Source organism: Hyaena hyaena, unplaced genomic scaffold, assembly GCF_003009895.1.
Source record: "Hyaena hyaena isolate Hyena2069 unplaced genomic scaffold, ASM300989v1 scaffold_168, whole genome shotgun sequence".
NCBI lineage: Eukaryota > Metazoa > Chordata > Mammalia > Carnivora > Hyaenidae > Hyaena > Hyaena hyaena.
In genome coordinates, this window is record NW_024080800.1 from 2,109,677 (window position 1) to 2,116,404 (window position 6,728).

The 6,728-nt window shown below is 42.8% G+C and overlaps 1 protein-coding gene and 1 non-coding gene across 2 annotated transcripts in view; both read left to right on the forward strand.

The window, feature by feature from the left end:
* Positions 1-997: 997 nt before the first annotated feature.
* On the forward strand, positions 998-1,099 carry LOC120237041. Its single transcript, XR_005529835.1, has one exon. It is a non-coding gene; the product is annotated as a U6 spliceosomal RNA (small nuclear RNA).
* Positions 1,100-4,662: 3,563 nt separating this feature from the next.
* LOC120237014 (meiosis 1 associated protein) overlaps positions 4,663-6,728 on the forward strand; it is a 74,279-nt gene continuing 72,213 nt past the window's right edge. The window contains exon 1 of the mRNA XM_039240141.1: positions 4,663-4,688. The gene's annotated coding sequence lies outside the window, so the exon portion shown is untranslated. The remainder of the gene's footprint in view (positions 4,689-6,728) is intronic.

Here is a 6,728-nt window from a genome sequence, read left to right on the forward strand (position 1 = left end):
TGCATACAAGACAAACACAGGACCTGAAAATAACTCACTGTCTCCATCATCCCACCCTCTCTGCTCCTTCCTCAATCACTTAGTCCTCCAATTTATAGCCTTGCAGGTAATCTTTGCTTTCTTCTCTTATATTCCCCATTGCTTAGTTATCTAGGCTGCATAACAGATGTAACAAATTTACATCAAAATTTAATGGCTTAAAACAACAATAAACTTTTATTATCTCTATGTGTCAGGAATTCAGGAGTAGTTTAGCTGGGTTGTCTAGCTCCCAGTCTCTCATGAGTTTATACTCATAATATTGGATGGGGCTACAGTCATCTGAATGTTTGACTAAAGTTGGAGGATCCACTTCCAGGATGGCTTAATCCATGCCTGGCAAGTTGATGCTCGCTATTGGTAGTAAGTCTCAATTCCTTTCCATATAGACCCCTCCATGAGTTGCTGGAATGTCCTCACAATATAGTATTACTTCTTTAGAGCAATTAATCCCAAAAAGCAAGGTGAAAGCCACAATGTCTCTTATAATCTAGCCTCAGAAGTAAAAATATAATAACTTCTGCCATATTCTGTTGATCACCCAGACCAATCCTCATGCACTGTGGGAAGGGGACAACACAAGGGTGGAATACAGAATTTCAGAGGACCATCCTAGAGGTTGGCTACCACATTCAAATGTAAGCAGTCATCTTGTCCTGATAACTTACATTTATTAATCATAAATAACTTAAATTTGTCCTTTTCTTTCCCTTATCATCATAATTCCATTATCATCATCATTATTATTGCTCATCTAGACTATGCAATAGTTTCATTAAAAAAAAAAAAAAAAAAACAACCTGCCTCCAATCTCTCCCTTTCCAGATTATCATCAGGGTAATCTCTCTAAAGTACAAATTCTGTTTTATTTATTCAATACTTATTGAGGACCTACTATGTGCTAGGCATTTTATTAAGTAATATAGATAAAGATTATTAAAATATGGTTCCTGCTGCCTTGCTTTGACAGCACATATACTAAAATTAGAATGATATGGAGATTAGCATTGTCCCTGCACAAGGGCGATATGCGAAACATGGATCCTGGATTCAAATTCCTTAGTCTAGAAGGGAAAATAGACACTGAAGACTGATACTTCACATCTTCTCTCTGAAGCTTTTTTTCTAACACACCAGCTTCAACACAATAGGAGCCTCCTCTGTGCTACTTCCTTTGACACCGATATATGCCTCTCCCTAGCTGCTCCTCAGCAATCTAACTTAGACCTTAGTCCCCTCTCTGAATATGATTTAAATATTGATCTTTTGTCTTTTGTTTGTTTTCAAATATCTCTTTCAATCTTTTTGGCAGCAACATACAATAAGATGTTCTTTTTTACATTGCAACCTAGTCAAATACTTTTGTAGTGGTGAAATAAACTTTCACAAAGTCATATTTACACTATATTTCTTTAGTTCAGGAGCTAAACCCTGATATTTTCTATGGAATTTCATTTTATCTTATTTTTTTAAATGCTGGTTGCAGCCCACTAAATTGATTTTACTACCTATTAATAGATTGAGATCCCTGCTTTGAGAAAAATCACTATTCTAAGCTGTCTGTTTTATACTAACTTAATCAATGTCTATACCTTAAATCTACGTCTCCGATTCATATTGTTCTCTTTAGTTTCTGACACATATATCGAACTGCCTATTGAACATCTCCACTCAGTGTCCTACAGGCACCTTGCTTTCAACATGTCCAAAAACAGAACTGTCATCCTCACTCCCACACCAGCCTGGGTAACTGGGTAAGGTGGTAGAACCAATATTTCTTATATCTGTATATAACACCACTATCTTTCCAGTTATCCAAGCCAGGAAAGTTCTATTCATTATTCAATAAGTATTTGCTGAATGCTTTCTATGTTCTAGGCTCTGTCATTCTGGATTCCTTCTAATCGATCCAATTACTCATGAAGACCTATTCATTTTAACTCCTAAATATCTCCTCCACATCTCTGCATCCCCCTACTAACACCCTTATTCAAGCCACCATCATCTCTTGCCTGGGCTACTTCTTAGGCCTGTCCTGCTTCCACCACTACCTGCTACCAGCCACTACCACCTCAATTCCAGCCCCCAATCTATTTCTCTCAGGACAGATAGAATGTTCTCTCCATGACACAAATCAGATCACTCCTCTGCTTAAAACATGTCAGTCCAGCTCCTCACCATACCTTCGCTATGGGATGAAATACAAAATCCTTTATATAGTTCACAGGACCTTTTATATTTTGTCCTCTTGCCTACCTCTTCTACGTACTATGCTCTGGACTGGTTGAGCCTCTTCAGAATTCCCTCTGCATGAAATGTTCCCCGTGTGCCTTACTTGGCTAACTCCTATTCACTCTCTTGATTAAACTCAGAATGATAATCCCATTCTCTAGGAAGCATGCCCAATTCTCCAAGTCTGTGCTTTTCCTGTATGTTCCCTTAACATTGTACTTCCCTCGCCATAGCCCATATCACACCACATTGCCCATTGCCTAAGTACTTGTGTGTCCCCCATAGACTTTAAGCTCTAGGAGGGCAAAGATTTAGTTGTATTCTCAGATCCTAGTGCAGTGTCTGGTATATAGTAGGCAGTCAACAAATATTTGGTGAATGCTTTTTGTCTTTATTGGTGTTTATTATATTGTCTGAAATTACTTGTTCAAATATTCATGAGTCAGTCTAGGTCCTCCGAGAAGCAGACATTAAGGTGAGATTAAATGTACAAGGAGGGGCGCCTGGGTGGCTTAGTCGGTTAAGCGTCCGACTTTCGCTTACGTCATGATCTCGCGGTTCGTGGGTTCGGGCCCCGCGTCGGGCTCTGTGCTGACTGCCAGCTCAGAGCCTGGAGCCTGTTTCAGAGTCTGTGACTCCCTCTCTCTCTGACCCTCCCCTGCTAACGCTGTCTCTCTCTCTCTCCTAGAAATAAATAAAACATTTTAAAAAAATAAATAAATAAAAAATAAATGTACAAGGAATTTAGCAGGGGAAACACCTGTGAGGGAAAAAGGAAAGGGCTGGAAAAGGCTTCAAGAGCAGTCAGATGTGATTCAAGTCTGACCCTAAGTGAAGAAGAGAGGGAATGAAACATCCTATGTCTCCCAGGATCAAGTCGGCCTTAGTACCCCCACCACAGTCATTGGCTAGGAACAGCTTGTGGTCTTCACAAATATGGCAGTGGATTTCTAAGGCAGTATTTGATGACTTTCATCAGTTGCCCTCCCTGTAGTTTGAAATATGCAGGTTGCTTTCTTGGCAGTTTGTCACCCTCAGACTTTAGTAGGATCTTGGGGAAATCACGTCATATTCCCCCAGGTCTAATGCAGTCTTTGGCACATTATCCAATAAATGCTACACCAGATAGATAAAACAGTTTATAGAGAAACAGAGAAATTTATTGTAGCTAGGAGCAACAGGTGATGTGATTTGCAATTAGGGCAAGGAGAATTGAGCCTGATAAGGCAAGTGGGTCAGTCATAACAGCCTTTGTGACCAAAACAAGACAAACAAACAAACAGAAACAAAAACAAAACAATTTTAAGTCAAAGAATGGTGTGATCAAATATATTTTTACTAGGATAATTATAGCATCAGTGTATGGAATAATCTGGAAGTTAAAGACAGGGAGACTAATTTGGAGTATGTGAGAAAGAGGACATGTTGAGAAGCTACACTTTATATTGAAATACAGGAAGTCTGTTGATCAGATTACACCTGGGAGCCTGGATTAAGTATTTCTGGTTTTACTCTGAGGAACAGATGAGGGGAGCAATAATTGGTGTTGTAGTGCTAAAACATAGGCAGGTGGCTCTTTTCCTATTGGTTCTAACTTGTCCTGAATCACTCATTGGTAAAGTGATTTCCCCCCCAACCTACATAGCAGGCAATGAACTGAGCGAGAGGTGGGGGGAGATGACAATACTAAAGAGAAACAGGAGAAAGCGCTTGTTCATTTCTGATTTGGTACTAGCATTAGTTTTTCCTCTCCTGTGGGCTAATTTAGAGAATTACCCTTCAACCAGGGTTGAAGACCTGGACCAGCCAAATGATCCTATCTCAACTGGATTTTGTCAAAGTGACTATATGAATCATCAGCAAGCAAATGGGAATGAGCATGAGTAAAGAGGGGCAGACCCTTTTGGAATATAGAGGTTTGAAGACGTGAAAGAACTTGTTGAAGGTAGACTAAACGAACTTCCATGAGGGCAGGGACCATTGTGTATCCAATGTACCCCAATCCTAGCACAGTGCCTGGCATAGAATGTGCCCTCAACAAATATTTATTGAATAAAAGAGTGACCAACTGAATGTGTAGAAGAGAAAGGTTAAAGCTAAGGGACACAATGGGGGGTGCCTCCCCGGAATGTTTCATGAGGGGGTATTATTGGAATGTTTAATTGCGGGTGGCGGTTAGCTACCGAAGAAGTGGTACGTTTAGCATGATATTCTCAAGAGAGCTCCAAAACTCTACCTCAGGGCCAAAATAGGGCCATTTCCCTGGTGCCCAAGGACTCAGGAGATCGAGGCCCTGAGGTAGACCCAGAAACGGCCCATGAAGCTGCGCGCGCAGCGAGGAATCCCGCGCAGCCGCCTTCTGAGGGACGCGGGCGCCTTCGGCGGCGCAAGCGCACTCGGAGAGCATAAACGAGCAGGTAATGGATTCTTTGCGTTCCCAAAGAAATGGGGGAACACCCGCACTTTCTCCAGGCCTCCGGGCAGGTGGAGGGCTGAGGGCCTCAGCTGGAGGACGGCCCCGAGCCAGCACGGCCTGCAGCGCCTCACAGGGTGGGCTTGGGCCGAACTCGGGCCGCCCTCAGGTCGGTGTTGGCGGACCATGCCTGGGCAACACGCCCACAGGTCCTCAGGCACCGCGGCTCCTCGTCCCTCTGCGCACGTGTCTGAGGACCCTGACGCCGCGTGTCCTCGGCGGCCTCTCCCGGCCCAGGGGCTGGGCCGTCAGTCCTCCAGACACTGTGCGGTGCCTAGGGCCCTCAACGCTTTGAGGGGGCCTGCGATGGTGTTCTAACTTCTAACTTGGAGAATGAAAAAAAAACCAATGTCCTCTTAGGGTCAAAGAACATGTTTTGATTTTTCTTTTTTTTTAATTTTTAATGTTTTATTTATTTCTGAGAGAGAGAGACAGCGTGAGCAGGGGAGGGTCAGAGAGAGAGGAAGATACAGAATCTGAAGTAGGCTCCACGCTCTGAGCTGTCAGCACAGAGCCCGTCGCGGGGCTCGAACCCACGAACCCCGAGATCATGACCTGAGCCAAAGTCGGATGCTTAAACCAGGCGCCCCTGATTTTTATTTTCTTTTTTTTAATGAGGAAGGGGCTCACGAAGGCAAAAGTGCTTAGGATCCATGAAATTTTTAATGCAGCCTTGCGGGAGGAAGAACCATTAAGTCGTTTATCACGCACAGTGTTCCAAGGGCTATAAAGACATGGTATCGTGCTTTTGTGAAGGCACGTAAAGAGGCCCTAACATATTAAGATCTAAAGCCTGAGACCTAAAGAATGAGCAAAGTTAAGGAGGGTAGTAATGGAAAAGAACGTTCAGCAGCCACAGGAGCCACAATGAAAGGCCCAAGCGTTTGTGGACCGAAAAGTCGCCTCGGAGACAGAGTAGGGTGGGAGGGGGTTGGGCAGAAGATAGCGTGGCGGGAGGATGGAGAATTGGGAAGGAGTTACATGCAGAACTTCCGGGCCGGGATAAGGATTTGGGATTTTGTTCTAAATGTAATTGGAAGCCATTGAAGAGTTTTAGTAAGGGAGTAATTTGGTGCTTTTGATGGTTCAAGGCCGAGTTCCAGGTTAAACCAGTTTGCAGGGAGACCCCGATAAGTAGGTGTTTTGACAAAAGTGGAGAGTATAGGACCATCAAAAATGGTCAGATCCTGCTTAGAACTATGCCCAGATGCATTGATCATGTTTGAAAATATAGAGAAGAGAGCTGCCTCTTACCTCATGTAGAGTACAGTCTTGGAATTGCAAAAAAATGACTGTGCAAGCTGAAACCATTCAAAGTAATCTTAATCATCAATAGGAAAAAATTAAATTAGTTCCAGGACCTCTCAAAGTTGTCGGAATGTTAAAATGTCTCTTACCATCAGCTCTAAATGGGAAATGAAAAATAGTAAAGCTGATATCTATTTAGCACACTGTAATTTAAAACATTAGAAACCCAAAGAAATATCAGTCTTCTATTTCTTTGTAAAAAACCTAATCAAGAATAGTTTGAACAGTACTTGTGCTTGTCTTCTCATGGTATAACTTACGATCAAAGGTGCATCTTCTCTATGCCTTAGCTTTTTTTTTTTTAATGTTTTATTTATTTCTAGGAGAGAGAGAGACAGCGTGAGCAGGAGAGGGTCAGAGAGAGAGGGAGTCACAGACTCTGAAACAGGCTCCAGGCTCTGAGCTGGCAGTCAGCACAGAGCCCGACGCGGGGCTCGAACCCACGAACCGTGAGATCATGACCTAAGCGAAAGTCGGACGCCTAACCGACTAAGCCACCCAGGCGCCCCTTCTCTATGCCTTAGCTAATTGTCATACTCCTTTCTATGTTTGGATCAACTTCCAACATTATATCCTTTGGTCTTTCAAAGGATCTCCAAGAGATCCTTTAATATGAAGTTTTTGCTAGTGGCACTCTAGTTAGCTAGTTAGCTTCACCTTTGCTAAGACCATTTAG